The sequence below is a fragment of the Camellia sinensis genome, chromosome 10 (genome assembly GCF_055761805.1).
Source record: "Camellia sinensis isolate YWXY chromosome 10, ASM5576180v1, whole genome shotgun sequence".
In the NCBI taxonomy this organism is placed as follows: domain Eukaryota; kingdom Viridiplantae; phylum Streptophyta; class Magnoliopsida; order Ericales; family Theaceae; genus Camellia; species Camellia sinensis.
The window spans coordinates 28,348,680-28,369,911 of NC_138970.1; the positions used below are offsets into that span (position 1 = coordinate 28,348,680).

Consider the following 21,232-nt stretch of genomic DNA (forward strand, 5'->3'; position numbering starts at 1 on the left):
TGAAGATGATGTTGCTATACTGATGAAGATGATGATGATGTTCTGTAATGGGTGATAAATGTGTTGTTGATGGGTGTTTAGGAATGGCAACAGGGCAGGGTAAGGCCGGGGATCACACTCCTTGTCCTCGATCCCCGATGGTGAAAATCCCTCCGTCCCTAGCCCCAATCCCCGACGGGGAGCCTATATCCACCCCCCGCCCCCCTACCAGGGATCGGGTTTTCCTGACCCCGAACAACCCCTTTTTTTTTAAAAAACTGCTTTGAAGCTAGAGGATCAAAAAAAAGAAGATCAACATGGACAAACAGAGAGATCATTGATTAACACCAACATATCATCATCATCATCATGTATCATCATCAACAACATAAAAAAAAAAAAAAACGGAACAGAACAGAACAAAGAAAAAAAAACCAACAGATCCACAAAAAAAAAAGAAGATCAACAACATTATCATCATCAATTCATCATAGATCTCAAGATCTAAGCTTCAATCTGTAATATGTATACATATATATGTGTGTGTATAACATAGAGAAAGAGAGAGGGATAGAGATCGGCGACGCTGTGAAGAGGAGATCGGCGAAGGAGTCGGCGGAGAAGGGCAGCGGAGCAGATCGTCAAAGGAGTAGGTAGAGAAGATCGACGTTGTCAAGAGGACGGCTCTCTTCTCTCGGCGGAGGAGATCGGCGACGGTGGAGGATCGGCTCTCTCTCTCTCCCTCCTTCCTTCCTTCCCTTCCTCTCACTCCCTTTTTCTCACGCAGCAGCGAAGTGGCTCTGCCAAGATCAAGACACGCATATATATGTATATATATATATACATAGGGGTAAAGTAGTAATTTTATTTCGGGGGGAGAAGCGAGGCGGGGGTCGGGCCGGGGACGGGGCTGGAAAACGTATCACCGTTCCCCGCCCGAAAGTGATCGGGGATTCATTTTTAAATACCATTCCCGGCCCCTCAGGGGTATTTTTTGAGAAAAAATCGCTCGAATCAGGGTCGGGGAGGCGGGTCCCCGTCGGGCCAGGTTTAAATTGCTATCCCTATGGGTGTTGTTGATGAAGATGATGTTGTTGTACAGATGAAGATGATGATGATGTTCTGTTCTGTTTGTTCTCTCATTCTCTCAGCTCCTCTTCTCTCTTCCTCATCCTTCTTCTTCTTCTTTCTCTTCGTCTACAGAGAGAGAGAAAAAAAAAAATTATCCAAAACGACATCGTTTTGGACAGTCAAGTCACTCAAACCAAATAAAATTCGAGCTACGGAACATGCTTGAATATATAAATTTAAGTTCGGTATAACGTGACCCTCACTAAATTTGGTTCATATTTCAATTTTGAGCTTTATGTCACAATCAAAATAAATATGAGCTATAAACTTTTGTTGAAACCTTTTACTATTGTTATCCAAATTAAAGCCTTTATCTTTGGAGGGAGTGAAAGGTGGAATAAAAAAAAACCTTTGACAACCACTTATGGGGGCCCGTTGCTTGAAGTATTGATCCTTTTTGTGACATTTAACCCTTGTTTGGCGTAAGTTGAATGGTAGTTTTTCGGTTAAAATAGACACAAAAAGGTAAATAAATTTTTTAACTTAATAAAATAAAATATTACATTCAAATTATATATATTTCATTTTCTCTTAAAAAAGTCAAAAAATCTATTCTAAACGAGGTCTTTTAGTCCCAAGTTAAAAAAAGTTAAAAAGTCAAAAAATCAACCCACATCCCAAATGAATTTTTAGACGCATCTAGGAAATTTCATAATATAAACTTCATTTTGAGTATATATATGTAGAAAAATATTAAGAATTCTAAATATTATACTGAATATTCTATCAAATATCTTACATGATTGTAGGACTCATACCATGTGAGTCTCATACCTATGCAAGATATTTGATAAAATATTTAAAATTCCTAACATTACTCATATATAACATGTTAGCCAGATATACTTTGCCTTAATAAATAAATAAATAAATAAAATTGCATTGGAACACTGCTCCTCAACAAGTCCTCCAAATTTTGGAGCTTCTGGAGCTTTCAATTGTACAGTATGATATCTTAGCCACCAATGTGGTTACTTAAGTTTCCCATTTTCTATCTTAAATTAGTGATATTCCCTCAGTTACTTACTAAGGACCCAACAGTCCAAGGATTAATCCTATGAAACTCAGCCGACATATATCGGCAGTTTGAACTTTCAAAACTGATGTTTTTTTTAACATATTAATTGATAATATCTAATATCAGCCCTATATATGATTATATTTTTAATAAAATACATACCCATACCGATATTTAAAATTATGCCCTCAATGTTTAGTTTCTTGACACACTGAACTGTGGCATCAAAGCTAATTACTTTAGCAATACATCAAACAAAGTTTATTGCAGTTCTACTATTTGGACAGTGGGATTAGTCTCCAGATTAGTCGATCCCTAAGAATAGATACCGAGTTATCAAAATAAAATAAAAACCTATATCTGGACTCTCATTAAATAAACAATTTTTTTTCTTCTTAGGCACTATAGCGTTTTATCTCTATTGAAACTGAGAGAGATAGAGAGAGCATAGCATAGAAAGATGCAGATGATCACCATATCCTGCATGCCCGAAAAAGGTCTAATTTTACTAAGTCAATAGTTCTCTCACCTTCATTGAAAATCACACTAACCATAATCTAGGACCACTGGATGCGTGTAAAATTGACCTAACATTTTTTTCTCGATCATTATCCTTATAATCATCATACACTTTGAATTTTTAACACACCCTAACGAAGTGTTCATCAAATTTTTCTACAATTATGTACAATGACTGACCTGAAAATGAAGCTTTGCCGGTATATATGAACTGCTTTGAATGATTCAACAACGATAACCAACGAACTAATAATTTGCTATCGAATGGTGATTAAGGTCGAGTGGTCATGATGGGGAAGAGGGGCACATGAAGTACTAACTCATTATGGTGTACTAAAAGCATATTAGTTGACAGCCCATAACTGCTGGAAGTGATGAAGATATATGCCTTATAGTACTTAAAAAAAAAAAACTTTTTGCATCGGTCAATTGTAAAAAATTGTCGCAAAATCTCTTTAGCGACTGCTAAGTGTAGGCAAAATGGGGTCACTAATATGTGGACATGAGTTAGTAACGCACGTGCCCTGCTTCTCCATCTTGCTCAACACCCCACCTTCTTATGCCACAACCTGAACCAATATAGGACAGAGAGAGAGAGAGAGAGAGAGAGAGAGGGGGGGAGACCCATATGCAATATTGATATGCTTACTCATTTTTATAGCAAAAAAGTGCAAAAAAACAAAGAGTGTGTTTTGGGGAGAGAGAATGTAAAAGGCTGAGTTGGGTGAGGACCCCATGAGTTTTGTAACCTAGACAACTTTTCCCAACCTAGGTGAGGATCACAGCCCTATCACTGTTGACATTACGAAATTGCCCTCTCTTTTTTATCAAAAATACATTCGTGTTGTATATGATGACGGCTAGCGAAGGCGATGGTATTGTGATAAAAGCAATAGTTGTGCCTTTCTCATGATCTGGGGTTGATTTCTAGGGTGCTCCCTCCCCCTGGTCAAAAAACAAAAAGGGTCAATGTTGATGCCATTTGAATAGTACATTAACTGCATCATTTTGTCACAATGATGCCCACATTTTTATTTTGACATTTAGAAAACTATAGGGGAAAAAAATAAAGAAGAATCAAGAATGATTTGGAGAATGTTGCAAAATGGATAAGAAGAATTGGAGAATATTGTAATTGAGTTAATAAAACTCTTTTTCTGATGGGAAAAAAAAAAATAGTTTTAGTCACTTTTTTTGCAATTGAAGAAGGAAGAACTAATTGCATTGTAAAAGTTTTTCATTTGCAACGGTTTAACTATAAATTATAAAGTTTCTTTTGCTTGGAAAAAAAAATATTTTATTAAAATTAATAAGAAGAAATAACAAAAGAAACAATAAAATTAAGGACACTCATGTAAAATATTTTTTTAGTTCAGATCATGTACAAGATATTGGTGACTGACCTAGTCTTTTGTCACCAAAATATCTCAACATTGCTTTTTATTTTTATTTTATCTTTGAAAGTGTCTCAACATTGCCTCAGCACCAATAATTTTACTCACATATGTGGGAAACATTTGGTGACGTTGTGAAGAAATCTAAAAAAAGTTTCACGAAACAAAACAAAAAAAAAAAAAAATGAAAATGCGTGTGTTTTTCTTTTTCTTTTTTTTCTATTTTGTAATTTTTTTTTTCTCGATGACGAAGCAGAACTAGAGAACAGAGGAAATAGAAAGAGAAAATATCTATATTTGATATTTAGTTCATTACAGATCTATATGATCAAGGTAGTTACTTATACACAAAATATCTAACTAATATCTAACTCCCTTGGTGTTTGTTATAAGAGAATTAATATGTTATAGCGGCTCTATAGTATTGTGATACACCTGCAAGATCATTTGAACACCTTTTACATTTGTTTGCAGAACTAGCCTCAGCATGCCCACCAGTCGTAGCTACAGCTGCAGCAACCTGGTTAGACTTAGACTTGGCCTCTGCCTCTGTAGATCCAATAGAGTTATCAGCCCCCTGCAAGCTAAAGGGTAGAGGACCAACCAAAACCTTGGACTGTAAGAAGAGAAACCGAGTCATAAGTAATGGTTTGGTAAAGATATCAGGAAGTTGGTCAGAAGAAGAAACATATCGGATGAGCAACTGCATGGTTGAGACCTGCTCACAAACAAAATAATAATCAATTTCTATATGCTTGGTCCGAGAATGGAAAATTGGGTTAGAGGCCAGAGAGAGAGCAGACAAATTGTCACACCACAACACTGGGACAGAGGAAGGAAAAATATGCATATCACAAAGAAGCATTTGAAGCCAAGACACCTCTGTACTTGATTGAGCCATAGACCTATATTTAGCTTCCGTGGAGGATCTAGCCACTATGGGTTGTTTCTTAGCAACCCAAGACACCAAATTAGAGCCCAAAAAAATGCAAAAACTAGTAGTAAACCGTCTGTCAGTAGGACTGCCAGTCCAGTCAGCATCTGAGAACACATGAACATTAAAAGAACTAGAAAAGAAGGATAAGCCATGATGTAAGGTGCATTTGAAAAATCTGAGAATCCTTTTGGCAACACCAAAATCTTCCTGAGTGGGATTATGCATATGCTGACAGGCTTGGTTGACAGCAAAAGCCAAATCAGGCCTAGTGATGGTTAAGTACTGAAGACCTCCAACAAGACTTCGATAGAGAGAAGGATTAGAGCAAGGAACAGAAGAAGGAGAAGAAGAACAAGAAGCTTTAATAGAAAAAGGAGAAGAAGTAAGCTTACACTCAGACATGCCAGCTCTGTGAAGGAAAGTAGAAGCATAATGAGACTGTGATAAAAAGGTACCACGAGAATGAGAAGAGACTGAGATGCCTAGGAAATAAGATAGAGATCCCAGTTCTTTAAGGGAAAAATCTGAGTGTAACTGAGAAATGAGAGACTAAATATGAGAGGGAGAATTGCCTGTAACAAGAATATGATCAACATAGACTAAGAGATATGTTAAAGAAGAAGTAGAAGCCTGAACAAAGAGAGAGTGATCACAATGACTATTGGCAAAACCCAAAGTAAGAAAAAATGAGGAAAAGGTAGAAAACCAAGCTCTTGGTGCTTGCTTGAGACCATAAAGAACTTTGTTAAGCTTGCATACATAGGTGGGAAAGCGAGAGTCTTCAAACCATGAAGGTTGAGCCATAAAAACATCTTCTTCAAGCTTGCCATAGAGAAAAGCATTAGACACATCAAGCTGTTGAATAGGCATGATGAAGAGAAATACACGAGAAAACCTTGATGGTGGGCTGTTTAGCAACAGGACTGAAGGTATCCAAGAAATCAATGCCAGCCTCTTGATTATAACCTTTGGCAACAAGCCTAGGTTTATACCTAACAATATTGCCATTGGAGTCCTTTTTAATGCAAAAGACCCATTTGAAACCCACCACATGTTGATGAACAAGAGAAGGAACTAGTGTCCAGGTGTGTTGATTTTGAAGAGCCTGAAACCAATGAGAACTGTGAAGAGCAAGTTTATAAGAAGAAGGTTTAGAAGTGAGAAGAGAAGCAGAAAGACAAGCAGCTTTAGACCTAGTAATCATGGGATGAGAATTAAGAGAAGGTTGAGGAGGAGGTAAGATAGGAATAGTCAAATGAATACCATGAGGAGAATGGGAAAGAGGAGAAAAAAGACTGGCAGGTACCGAAGAATCAAAAGCAAAAAAGCTAGCAGAGAAAGAACTATCTGAAATCTGGGAAGAAGGAGAAGAAGAATCAGATGAAGAATAGGCAGAAAGAGAAGAACCCCAGAAAAGAAACCTTGGTAGCAACCTTAGAAAAAAGTAGTGCTGGAGAAGTAGAAGAAGCAAAAAGAAAAGAATGTTCATCAAACACAACATGTCTAGAAACATACACAGTGCCAATGAGAGGATCCAAACACCTGTATTCTTTGTAACTAGAATGATAACCAAGAAACACACACTGTTTAGATCGAGGTTAAAGTTTGTGAGAGGTATAAGGCCTTAACCAGGGGTAACACTTGCAGCCAAAAACTTTAAGAAAAGCATAATCAGGAGGCGTATAGAAGAGAAGTTCAAATGGACTACGATGGCCTAGTTTAGGACTGGTCATGCTATTAATCAAATAAGTTGCAGTAGCAAAAGCCTCAAACCAGTACTTGAGAGGTACAGAAGACTGATCAAGCAAAGCAATAACTGTTTCAATTAGGTAACGATGTTTTCTCTCAGCCACTCCATTTTGAGAAGGAGTATAAGGATAACTCATTTGATGAATAATACCAACCTGCTTTAGAAAATTCTGAAATGGACCACTAGTATATTCACCCCCACCATCAGTTCTGAAGACTTGTAAAGAGGTAGAGAACTGTCTTTCAGCATAGGCCTTAAATTCGACAAACTTGGAAAACACCTCACTCTTATAGGACAGAGGATATAGCCAAGTAAAGTTACTAAAGTCATCAATAAAGACAACCTAGTAAGTATAAGAGGCATTAGTATGAGCAAATGGACCTCAAACATTAGAGTGAATTAAAGCAAGAGGTACAGTGGTTTTATTAGACAAAAGGAAGTCTGTGACTTTTTGACACAACACTGATGACAAAAAGAATTACACTCTTTGAGAAAATGAAAAACCACACTTATTTGCAATATTATGAAAAACAGCAGTAAAAGAATGTCCTAGTCTCTTATGCCAAAGATGAGCAAGAGAGCTAGTTCTAGAAAAAACTTTAGGAAATGTGGAGGCAGGAGATAGTAACTGATACAAACCATTGTGATGTTGACCTCTACAAAGTACCTTGTTGCTGAGTTTGTCCTGAACAACAAAGGACTTATCATTAAATGTAACGGTATAGTTATTATTAGAAGTGAGTTGATGCACAAATAATAGATTAGAAGAAATTTGAGGAATATGAGGCATATTATTAAGCTTAAAAGTAAAATTAGGTGTGGGCAAGATACTAATGCCAGAGTTGTAGATAGGAAGAGTGTTTTCATCTCCAATCAATAATTGATCCTGACCTTAATAAGGTTAGTACAGATGCAAGTTACTCAAATCATTAGTAAGATGAGAGGTAGATCCTGAATCAACATACCATGGAGTAGAGAAATTAGAAGGCATAGAGGAAAATGCAGATTGAGTAGAAAAAGCTCTAGGTGCTGCAGAAGAAGAACCCATAGTGTATGATGGAAACACTGGTTGAAAATTTGTATTCATTCTATGTCTACATTCCAAGGTTGAGTGATTGTTTTTGCTACAAATTTGACAAACCAAACCATGGATTTGTGGTCTACCACTTCTTCTACCTCCTTTGTAATTGGTGTATCTGTCTCTTTAGGTTGGAAATTTTGACCATGGCCACTTCTGTTATATGAATAATTTCAAGTAGAGTTGGTACTACCATAGACATTTTGTGATGATCCACCAGAAGAAGTAGATGGACCGGTTTGAGAACCAGTAGTAGTAGCATTAAATGCTACTATGAGATCTGAAGAAGCTCCTTGTTTATGACTTTGTTCAATATGAATTGCTTCTGAACAAAGCAAAGCACACAACTCATCCATAGTTAAAACTTCAGATTTAGCACGTATAGTTGTTTTGAAAACATTGTACTCATTAGATAGCCCATTAAGAACAAGAAGAATAAGATCTTCATCACAAATAAGAGATGAAGCTAGGGCTAATTGATCAACAAGATCCTTGACTTTTTGCCAATATTCTTCTATGGATCGTGTTTTCTTGGAGACAGTGCTCATTTTATTTTTGAGCTAATAAATATGAGAACGTGAAAGAGATGTAAACCTTTTTTCAAGTGCAAACCATAGATCCTTACAGTGCTTCAAATGAAGTACTGAAGAGAAAATTGAAGATGTGAGTGTGGCTATTATGCAGCTAAGAAGACATGAATCTGTGAGCTTCCATTTTAGAAATTCAGGATTAGCAACTGTTTGATGGTTTGCATCCAAGATTGTAGCAGATGGGCATATAGATGATCCATCAAGAAATCCGAAAAGCTCAGTAGCTTTAAAGAAATTCTGAATTTGTGTTCTCCAGATAGAATAATTTCCAGACTCAAGCTTTTTTGTGATCAACGAATTTAAATTTGCAACTAGTAGAAGAACATTGGAAAGCAATGAAGCCTTCTCAGATTGGATCACCATTGTTGCTCGTGAGAGCTCAGACTTGATGCTCTGATACCATGATGAAGAAGCAGAACCAGAGAACAGAGGAAATAGAAAGAGAAAATATCCACATTTGATATTTAGTTCATTACAGATCTATATGATCAAGGTAGTTATTTATACACAAAATATGTAACTAATATCTAACTCCCTTGGAGTTTGTTATAAGAGAATTAATATGTTGTAGTAGCTCTTTAGTATTGTGATACACCTGCAAGATCATTTGAACACCTTTTACATTTGTCTGCAGAACTAGCCTCAGCATGCCCACCAGTCGTAGCTACAGCTGCAACATCCTAGTTAGACTTAGACTTGGCCTCTACCTCTTTAGATCCAGTAGAGTTATCATTTTTCTTATAAATCTCTACACAAATATTATTAAAAAAAGTTCACTACTAATGAAATAAAAAATAAAAAATAAAAACTCAAAATTATTTATTTATTTATTTATTTTTTTTTTTTTTTGAGAGTTTGAAAAGAAAACAAGATGAATACTTCAAAACCTTGGGGAATTTTGGATAATTTTATTTTCAAAATAAGTTGTCATTGTCATGACCATTTCAATATGAACAAGAAGGTTATGGCTCAGAAGGGTTCTTTCAATTGTTCTAACCGCCATCTTTGTTAGGCCATGTCCTAGCTAGCTTTGTCATAATCCAATCTTGGTTCTCTTCTCCCTTGTGGAACCTCCTAGTGATTTATGTATCGTCATCGTTCTAGTGTTTGAAATAAGGAATCAGACAAATTGCAATTAGCTACCTATCAATGTAGGACACATGTGCCTTTCCATATTAATAGGTGTGGCTTGAGGCAAATAAGCAGTTTTTTGTGGTTTCCAAATTGCAATTAACTTGCTTTTAAGGCCAAATTCTATAAGAGCATCTCTATTTTATATCTTAAAATATTATTAAAAAATTCATTTCCCATTTTAAGAATCATTTTTTTATTTAATTCTCCCAACAGACTCCCTATTAAAAATCATAAGTGTGTATTGCAGTCCCTAAATAAAACAAAGCAAAAAAACAAAAACAAAAAAAAATTATAAGGGAGCTACAATGAGAGCATCTCTAATAGAATTCCTAAATTCCATCCTTACCTATTTTAAGTGGAAAAATGCTTGGGAGCACTAATTAGTGCTCCCACTAATTAGGTGGCAGTGGATCCCGCCATTAATGATGTGATGTTTTGGTCTTGGAGTTGTATTTTTTTTTTTTTTTACTTTTTTAATGCATTAGTGCTATTAGTGGTGATGTTTTTAGTGGGATGAATCATTGTTGTTTTAAGTGACTAGCATATCACCCGTGCTATGCACGGATTGTGTTTACAATTATCTATATATGTGAATTGTGATTCTAAAATATTTTTTTTAATGTCTTCTTTTTTTCCTTTTTTATATTATATTAAAGTTTAATATTTTGATAATAATCATATGTGTTAGACTTTTCAAGGAATTAAATATCTTTTTTTATTATATTATATTAAAATTTAATATTTTGATAATAATCATATGTGTTGGGCTTTTCAAGAAATTTTTTTTATACTTGTTCTTAATACATTAAAGTGTTATTATGAGGGATAATAATCATATGTGTTGGGACTTTTCAAAGAATTCATATGTGTTGGATTTCAAAGAATTTTTTTTCGTGTTATTATGAGGGTAAGACTTGAGAGTTGAGAGAAGTTAATAAATGCAGAAGTTAATAAATGTTAAGATTTTTTTTTTAAATTAAAAGATCAAGAAATTTAAATTGAGATATTGAAACTTTCACAAAATTTGAAATTAAAATTTTTTTTTTATTTAATATATAGTATAGATTCTGGATAATATAACTAGGCATCTAAAGGGTTGGGGGAGGTCTAGAGAGTTGTAATAAAAATTGATATGACAAAATGTAATTGAATGATGAGGATGTGGAGCTTGATCTTTGCACTAAAAAATGAGCAAGCCCATGGGGGTGGGGCCCTAGGTCGCATGAGCAGTCAATTTGTAGATTATCAGTTACGGCTATTAGATAGTCATTTTAGTAGATAATGTCGAATAGGGAGCCAATTAAATGGGTCAAGTACCGTTTTGGTAGGTGAGCTATTTTAAAAATGCACAAAAAAATTAATAATAAGCATATTCTTTCTTGATTTTGGCAACTTGACTACAAATCTTTTATTGCCCTAAGTAAGTTCAGGGTTAGTACATTTGCAACCTTACTGTTTGGACGGTGTAAAATACTGTTTAATCTATTAAAATTTTATTGATTTGTATTTATTTATATCGTTTTAATTATTAATTACGGTTTAAACTTTAAAATTTATAATCCATCAACTGAATCGCTCCGCTTCACTATAGTTAAGACATATATATTTTTTAACCTCCAATGAAATATCAATGTCAAAATAAGTGTGAGAGAGATTTAAGATATGAAATTTATTACAAATTAGTGATTATATATATATGAAATATATTATGTAAAATTATTTTGTGGTATATATCTAAAAAATATTATACAAATTAGTGTTATATATTATGTAAATGTATGATAATTAATTAAAATATTTTTCAATCCGTCAAAATCACCCAAACCGTAATTTGTCAATCCGTCAACCCACCATTCGATTTGTAAATTTACTCTCAAACTGCCCGAACTGACCCTTACTTATTCTATTAGATTTGTTGAAAAAAACAGGGAGAGTTTGTAAGATTGAAGGTGAGAAACTACTATATTAAGATCATAGTGAAATGCAGTGATTATATTGATGTATCTTTTTATTTTAGGGTGAAACATGTAGGTTGCGTTTGGTAAAAATTTTTAAGGTCGCGTTTGACAAGTTAATATTTTAGTCAAAAAGTTAAAAAGATACTAAAAAAAGTCAAAAAACCTATAACCTATATCAAAAAGTCAAAGATTTTCTTTTCTCTCTACTTTTTGTACATCTTTTCGTAAAAAGTTAAAAAGTCATCTTAAACATACTAATTTTTTTTACCTCATATTTTAGCCAAAAAGCCAAAAAATTACTTAAATAGTATGTTTCCGAATGAGGCCTAAATATGATTTGAGAGCAGGAGTAGTATTTTAAATTTGTGAGTTTTGGAATTATGATTTATGTATAAAAAATTTGTTTGGTGAAAGAGTTTTGAATTCAGTGAAAAAATTTTAATGTGACATATGATATTTGATACTTGATACAAAAACTTATAACTCATAACCAAACACACAACTCAAAATTCTATTAAACATGATTAATAAAATTTAAAAATTCAGAAAATATTTTTTTCGAATATATAAAAATTTACATGTGTGAATGGCAAAAAAAAATTGCACTGTTCCAATCAACCGGCCAGACGACCGGTTAGCCCAAATTTTCCCACCTTCGACCGAGTTTTCAAAATTGAACGTGAAATTAACTTTTGAAAATCGTAAACAAACATCATGTACAAAATAAGCTCTAAAACTAACGTTTCAGAGCTGTACCAAACATAGCCGTATATTTTTGTATTTTGCTTGTGCATGTGCTTCATCTGCCCCCCATTCTAAATTTGTTGTTTTGTGTGTGTGATTGCTCACGTCCTGGAAATAGATTTTGTGATTTGCTTGCAACAAAACTGCAACTACGAATATTACAAAGGACTTGCCTGATTTTCATTGATTGCTTTGAAATTGCCAGTAAGCTGTTTCATTTATTTTTAGAAGAAAAAATAAATAAATAAATAAATTAGAGTTTAAAGATAATATCATGATCGCCATGAATGAATAGGACAGATCATACAATGCAAGGTCTGTCTTTGGCACGAGGTTGTCAACATTGGTTGTACGATTTGGCTCATCTTTTCTGGCAACTAGATTGCAAATCTTTGTAAATTTAGGCTATAGTTTGGTGACAATAATATATTTGCAACTCTGTTATTAACATAGATGATCTCTAAGATTGAAAGTGAGAAGCAATTATAACTCATACATTAAAGGTCTTGGAGAAACTATAGTAATGGATGGTTTGGAAAGTTAATTAAAAGTTGATTTTTTAACTTTTTTATTTTTTTGTGTATAAAAAATGTGATAGGTAATGTGATTCAAAATGGGTTAAAAGTTAAAAATTAACTCTTTTTTTTTTTTGCTTTCCAGATAGCCCCTAAGTCTATTGACGTAAACCTGACAACACATAATCATACAACACTAGGTCTATCCTTGGCACGAGATTGTCAATACTTAATTTCTTCTTGATTTCACCTATTAGATCGCAAATGTTAGATTTGATGCTAGTATTATATATATATATATATATATATATATATATATTCCTTTGCAACTCTAGCTACACTACAAAAAAAAACACAAACGGCGACCAAAAAAAAAAAATCGTCGCTGAAAGTGCATGAAATGGCGACTAAAATGGAATTAGTCGCCGAACATAAGGGTTTTAGCGACTAAAAGAGTTTAGCCGCCGAAAAATAGCTAGTGAGATTGAAGGTGAAAAACTACTGTAACTCTATTGAAGATCATAGTGAAACTACAGGTTGAAACGTGTATCTTGCTTGTGTATATGCTTATTTTTTTTGGCAAAAAAAATAATTGCTAACTCAAAACTAAAAAGCACATCGAGATAACAGAAATTATGGGAAAAGCATCAAAGCCAAAAGGAATATCCCAACAAAATTAGGATAAAACCATGGCTAACCCAAAGAAAATAATTAAGTATATGCTTGATCTACTTCCATAGTAGATTCTTTGTTTTGTGTGTGTGTGATTGCTCAAGTCTTTAGGTTTTGTGATTTTTTTTCGCAACAAAACTGCTGCAATGAAAGCTAAAATGGACTAACCTAATTTTCACAGCATGATTTGAAGGTTAATTATACTATTTCTTTCATTTTTATTAGAAAAAAAAAGAAGAGAAAAGTTCAAAAATAAAATCACGACACCATCAATAAGAAATGGACATGACATATTCGTACAACGCTAGGTCTATCCTTGGCACAGGGTTGTCAATATTTTTTTCGTAGACGTTTCTCGCCACAAAAGAAGCCACAACAAGCACAATACGAGTCATAATCAACTATGTTATTGTCCAAACACCTACAACATATATATGTTTTTCAAATCAACGAAAGGTTAAGATGCAAATTGCATCTATTAAATTGAAACACTTTTTATATATTAAGGGTCAGATTGATCCAGTTAAATACTGGTGATCAAATTGAAATACTTTTATATATTAGGGATTAAATTGATACAATTAAAACATTAAAGATTAGAATGACACAAGACTAATATTTTGAAAACTAAAAATGTAATTACCGTCATGAAATGATAACTACAACAAAGAAGGTAATTTAACTACGTAATGTGTTTGTATTAAAAAAACACACACACATTTTTTTATTTAAAAAAAGACAATGTTTGGATGTCCTTCAAGTTGACTCCATTGAGTGATGTTCTATCAGGCAGTACAATCAACACAAAAGTCGGTGCTATCAAATGGAGACATGATCATAATCACCTTAGAAAAATTTGATCAATAAGGTCATTAATTAATTTCTTAGACCCTAAAATTACATTACGAGATAAATGCAACAATACTTTTTTAGTGACAAATTAAATAGGATGCATTAAAACGAAAAGTGACTTGTTTAGTTTCATGATTAATCCAAAAGGGTTCATATGGGCCATGCATATTAAAGTTACACATCCCAAAATAAATAAATAAATAAATAAATCTTGAAAATGTTCAAAAAAATTGAAATATATGATATAAATTCAAATATGATATGGTGTGGGGTCAAACTTAGAATTAGAAGTGTCAAATATAGGTGAGTTTAAATGGGTTATGAATGAAACAACTCAATAAAGATTGTGGACAAAATGTAATCAATTACAACATATTCTATTTTTGGACAGACTTAAATGTGCTTCAGCCGAATTTCATTTGGCTGATTCAAGAATTTGGGTTGAGCTTGCCAGCTCTATATACAATGAATATACACATTTTATTTTTCTATCACTCTTATCAAATAATCATTTTCTAAACATAAAATATACATCTGAAAATTTTCAATTTTTTTCTTATTATCAAAACATGGGGCAAATGCATAAAAAAAATTTATTTAAAACTTATGAGTAAATAAGTCAAATTCATAGGAACCCCTAATTTTAATTTTTTATCTGATGAAGATAGACGCATGGATTGAATAAGCCAAAGTTTTGAAGCAATGACCCCACAAGGGAATGTGAGGCACAGCACAAGCAAAGAAGAAGGTGGATTGAATTTTGAAGCTTATGTAATTTTTCAAATTTCATTCAGGATAAAATATACTTTTCACCCATCTGGCTTAACTAAAATTTTACTTGGTCCATGTTTCAAATTAAAACAATTTAGTCGTTCCGTTTAAGTTGAAAGTTACAATTAAAAATTTTAGAATATTTATCAATCTTAAAATAAAAATAAAAATTCAAACTAAAAGGCCAAAGTGAAACTAGATTTAATGTATGAGGATCAAACTAATCAATTTGAAACAATATGTACTAAATACAAAAGGTAGAAGTGTAATTTACCTTATCTTTTTGTTTATTTTTCTTGTCCTGCCATAAGTAGAATTTGATTAGAAACACAAAAGGTAGAAGTGTAATTTATCTTATCTTTTTGTTTATTTTTCTTGTCCTGCCATAAGTAGAATTTGATTAGAAACTTGACGATTGTACGTAATTGTCTTTTTCACAATTTGTCACACTTCATCAATGGACCGCCAATTCTTTTTCCAAGTCCACTTTTCTTTGTGGAGGTCGCAGATGCTTCTCATGTAACCTTGGGGAACAAGAAAAAGGGAAAAAGAGAAAAGAAAAGAAAAGAAAGGAAAAGAAAAAAAATAATCTTCTCTTACTTTATTATTTATTATATTGGGCAAAATCTATTTTACCTCTTATGTTATGATCTGATATCACTTTATTCCGTCTTTTAAAAATAACTACAGTTATATTTTCAATCGAAATTAATAGAGTGTATGTCTCACATGCCTATTTTGAGAGTGTTTTATCCTTTTTATTTAAATTTCTTATTTAATGACATGTTAATTTATATATATAACAAATTAAATTAACATAAATACCTTAATTTATTATTATAAAAATTAATCATCAAACTATATTCATTTAATTTTTAAATTTAACCCAATTTTTTATTTAATAATATTTTAAAATAAACGTAAGCATATATATAATAAATTTAATCATAAATTAAACTAAGCACCCTAATTTATTACCATAAAATTATCTTATATAATAACATTTTAAATTAAAAATATACATACATATATATATATATAACAAATTAAACCATAAATTAACCTAAATAACTTAATTTATTACCATAAAATCTTAATGTAATTTTTAATTTTTAACCTAATTTATTACTTAATAACATTTTGAATTAAACATGTACATATAAATATTTAATAAATTAAATCATAAATTAATTACAGTGTCTATATATAGGGTATATATACATGTATATAATATCTAATTAAAATTAAAAATTAAATTTGTTATAAAAAAAATATTTGAAAAATTCTAGCCTGCGTTTGGTTGTGTTTTGTAAATGCGATTTGAGAGTATGAGTTGTATTTTGAGTTTGTGTGTCGTAGAATTATGATTTGAGTGCAGAAAATTTGTTTGGTAAAGAGTTTTGAAAATAGTTTTGGAAAAGAGGTTTGATTTGAGTGGGGAATTGTTGATGTGACATTTGATATGTGATACAAAAATTTACAACTCATAACTAAACATACAATTCAAAATTATTTTAAAGCACATAAAAAATTTAAAAATTTTCAGAAAATATTTTTCCCGATTATATAAATGAATTGCAAAAAAAAAATAAAAAAAAAAATCTTTATAGCAAAGGACATCCGGGCGGATGTCCCTAGGGATGTCCGGGCGGAAGACCCCATGGACATCCGGGCGGTCTTCCCTGAGGCAAAAAAATCACAAAAAAAGCTGCTGATGCACAGAGCTCTCGGCAGAGATTTTGAAAATTGATTCCAAACACTCAACCAAACATCATACTGAAACACACCTGTAGAATTACATTTTCAATTCACAACCAAACAGAGCCCTAGTTTCTTAAATAATTTTTGTGTTATATTTTAAATATATAATTATTTTTAAAAGAGAGAGAGAGAGAGTAATATGCTATCAAATCATACCAGGTCAAATAAATTTTGTCTTATCTAATTTATCTACAGGGTAAAGGTTTTTATATTAGTATTAAAATATTTCACCAGAACTAGTCATTTATTATGTGACTTTTTATATGCTATGTGCATTGGTGTGTGCAATGGTATATTAGTATCAAAAGCACAAAAAATTTAACATATCCATATTTAAAAGGGGAAATTATATGCAAATGAGAAAATAAGAAATAAATTATTAACACATAATAGAAGGGAAGTGACACTTACATTTTTTCATGTGTATTTCACCACCGACACACTTACACCTTTTATGTATTGATAATTTTTTTTCTTTTTTCACCTGCATGTAATTCTCCTACTTAAAATCGTAATGTTTACATGCCTATTGATGAGAGAGTCTGAGAGCGAGGTATGGACATTATTTTTGTGAATTGACATCCATTCTCCGTGAAAGATTGCGAAAATCTTCCATATCCTATAAGGAAAATAAAAATTGAAAAGCACTATCTAATCTTTATAAAGTTACAGAGGTAAATAATTGGATGGTGGATCACACAATGATAAGACCTTTTCTTCTTTATAATGAAATCTCAATGTAAACAAGTTTTAGTTATTGGCTTTGAACCAAGTTCTAAATAATTGTATTGATTGATGAATTGCTATTGATCACAATTTTTTTATTATTGATGACAACGTAACCGTATAAAGGATATCAAACAATATGTATTAAAAATTGGATGATATGGTTGTAATTTTTTAAAAATATTAGCTACTAAAAAGAGTTTTACAATAACTGAATCAGTTATATTGATTATAAATGACATGGGTAGGCCCACGAGGCATACAGTCCACAGCAAACCACCTCGAACCCATCGCTTAGGACCAATAGCATAACCCGGTTGGCAAAGCCCAGGACAGCTGGAGGCCATCTAGGCATGGGGGGCCAATGGCATTCGGGCACATGGCAAGTGGAACACGGGCCACATCAGCAGACAAAGATCTGCAGAGTTATTACCACAACACATCACCATTAATGCATCCCATCACAGCATTTATTACGACAACACCTCCCCGTCGGAACAGAGCCCCCTCGCCCTGAACAAGGTAAGCTACGGCACAGGCTTTCGGCGGAAGGGGGCACATCACGAGGGACATTGAAATGATTACCAAAGGATAGAAACAAGAATAGGAAGACAAGAGAAAGGTTAAGTTTTTTATCTCTCCATCTCTCTCTCTCTACATTTCCTTCCTCCTCTACTAATTCTCACGCCGGAGGGTTCACTGGGGGACTGTCCCGTTCCCCTTTGGACTTGCATGCAGGTCATTTGACGGAATCACCACCCCAAACCGGAGCTTGAAGAGCCTGGACCAGCCCGACCCATCCACCCGAGACGGATAGTATCATCAACAAATATTATAAATAAGTTGTAAATCAATACATGTTGAGAATTGATAAATATACATGAAAGACAAAAATCTCATACTTGTCTACGTATAACTCAAAATTAAAAGTATGGGATTTTTGGGGTAAAGAAAGTAATATTATGAAAATATCCTTAATTATATCAATTTGCAATGAATGTATATATTAATCTTATGCTCTCCATTATACTTAAAAAAATAATTCAGCTGATGATCCATCTCATTGACCTGGCATTCCACTGATGGAGACATAAGTAGGACACATTATAAAGTAAAGTAAAACAAAAAAATTAATTAACAATATAATTATATACTTGTTATGTTTGCTAGAATGTTATTCATATTTGAAGGACTTCAATTTAGAGTTGTCAATGTCTGATCAGTTACACTTGACATCACATAATGTAAAAGAAATGATTACAAATAAGAAGAGAAAAGGGGGTTTAGTGGTTGAGGAGGTGGTGATAGGCTACTAGGCCCATGGATTAATGCTGTGTTTGGTTGGGGTTTTTGGGGTGGGATTTGGAAAAGGAATGAGAAATGTAATCCTATTTATGTTTGGTTATAATAAAAAATATATGGGAAAAGAAAGGGGGTGAGAAATAAATAAAGAAATAGGAGACCTTTTAGGACATCAATTCTATTTTATAACCAACACAACCAAACATAGTTGGGATTTGGAATTCTATTAATTCTTTCTCCTTTTCCTTTCATTTCCATTTCCCTTTTCATTTCCCTTCCCAAATCCTCCAACCAAGGGAAAAGTTTGAGACAAACATGGAATTAGTAGTAGGTAAAGTAGGGGATTTAGTACACCTCAAAAGTATTGTTTGTATCATATGGGGTAAATGCGGAGTAAATAATACCAATAAAAATTAGAGATAATATATTACAGATAATAATTTATGATTGGTTAGAATTAAACAAAAGTAAAATAAAAGAAAAATGATTCCGCCCCCAGTCCCAACTGACCCCAGTGACCCCAGTTGATATGGCGCAACAGGATTGCTCAATTTTTTTTTTTTTTTTTTCCAAACTTTGCTCACACACCCCACGTGGAGGTGGGGTGCTGGGGTCACCCCACTTGGAGGTCGCCAGCACTACTAAAAATTAAATATAAATAAATGAATAAAATATTTTTATTTTTTAATTAAAGGGAATAGAGGAACAAAATCTGTCCCACCGCACTTTCTCAATGTAGCAGGGAATAGAGGGGGGAGCAAAGTGAAAAAAATTGTCAGACATACTTAAAAAGTATAATAATTAACAATTAATCAAAGACAAATAATAGCAATATACATTGTGTTAAATGGATGGAATGTGAGTAAGATGTGGAAGCGGAATGAGAAGATTTATTCGATGTTTCTGGTGTAATGAACCCAACAACCTGGAATTACACTAATTTTTCAAGCAAGACCTAAATCACCAACAAAATTTTTATTCAAAATTCATTATCACTCATTATTTGGTTAGCATTTGTCGAATGTGCTATAATCACAGTATTAACATGAGATGATTACTCCTATATTTATCAAAAACTATTTCATTACTCTATTTTTATTTTTATTTTTCATTTTTCATTTTTCAAGTTTAACTTGAGTTGGTACTTGATTGTGCAGCAAGTTAGTTCATACTAACATTATGCTAATTCCCAAAAATAAAATAAAAAAATTGGTATTAGTTTAATTGGCTTGATCTTCAAACTCCAGTGAGTAATGAGGATTAAGGTGGTGTTTTATGCATCAATTAGTATACTAACTAGTGTACCAACAAAAGTTATGACATTATTATTAACCCCACTCATTAAGCACATTACAAATTTTAAAAATCTCTTAATTATGCTACATCATCAATTAATACACTAGTTAGTATATCAATTGGTACATATAATATTATTCTTAGGATTAATCAAGAGAAATTGAGTCGCCTCCCCCGTACAAATTCATGGTGGAAACAATTATTAAAAAACATCTTGTGCGAGACAAAGTTTTTCTAAATTTTTTTAATGCACGAAATGCTGTTTAGTTAACTCACAATCAGTTTCATTAAGTATGCTTTTTTTTGTTTGTAAAGACTATAACTAAGTGGTGGGAAAACTATATAGGAGTGGTTTGAGTCGGTAAAAAGTTGATTTTTTTTATTTTTTAATTTTTTTGGTGATTTTTTTGACAAAAAGACTGACTTTTTTGATTTTTTTTTTTTGTGACTCTTTTGAAAGAACTTGGTAAAAAGTCAAAAAAAACTAAGTTTCCAAATTGTCCCATAGTATATGTAACGGGTGGGGGGGACACATTTCATATTATTTGCCCTTATTATGTATATATTATTAGAATCGTCATGGTAGCGCAATGGTTAGGTCATGAAATTTTATCAATACTTTTCTTCTCTTCCCCGTATCAATCACTTTAATTAACTTTCATTGAGATTAGTGAATAATTATGCAACTTTTAAAGTGACAAATAGCATTAAGAGCGACAAGCACGATTGCTAATTTTTTGTCTAATCAATGAAAAAGCATAATAATAGATTATGTGTGCGTATTATTATTTTTTTTTTATAGTGTTATATGTATCAATTAATGTATATATTAGTGTACCAATTATACTATTATTATTGATTCTATTTATTATACAAACTACAAATATCCAAAATCTCTAAAATTATGTCACATCGTCCGCTAGTATATTAGTTAGTACATTAATTAATACATATAGCATTAGTTTTTTTTTTTGTTGTTGTTTTCTTTACCAGATTATAGGTATGTAATACATGACCTCACCATTAAGACTGTTTGTTATATAGCTTATGGGGAGATTATAATTTATTTTGATTTGGAAGTCTATGCCACACTGTTTAGTGCAGC

At 32.6% G+C, this 21,232-nt stretch overlaps 1 long non-coding RNA gene across 1 annotated transcript; it reads right to left on the reverse strand.

Annotated features, from left to right (window-relative positions):
* Positions 1–432: 432 nt before the first annotated feature.
* Positions 433–3,485, reverse strand: LOC114281637 (uncharacterized). The gene is made up of 2 exons (XR_003635968.2): positions 2,828–3,485; positions 433–1,176 (listed from the first exon to the last, which is right to left on the reverse strand). It is a non-coding gene; the product is annotated as an uncharacterized LOC114281637 (long non-coding RNA).
* Between the last annotated feature and the right edge of the window lie 17,747 nt (positions 3,486–21,232).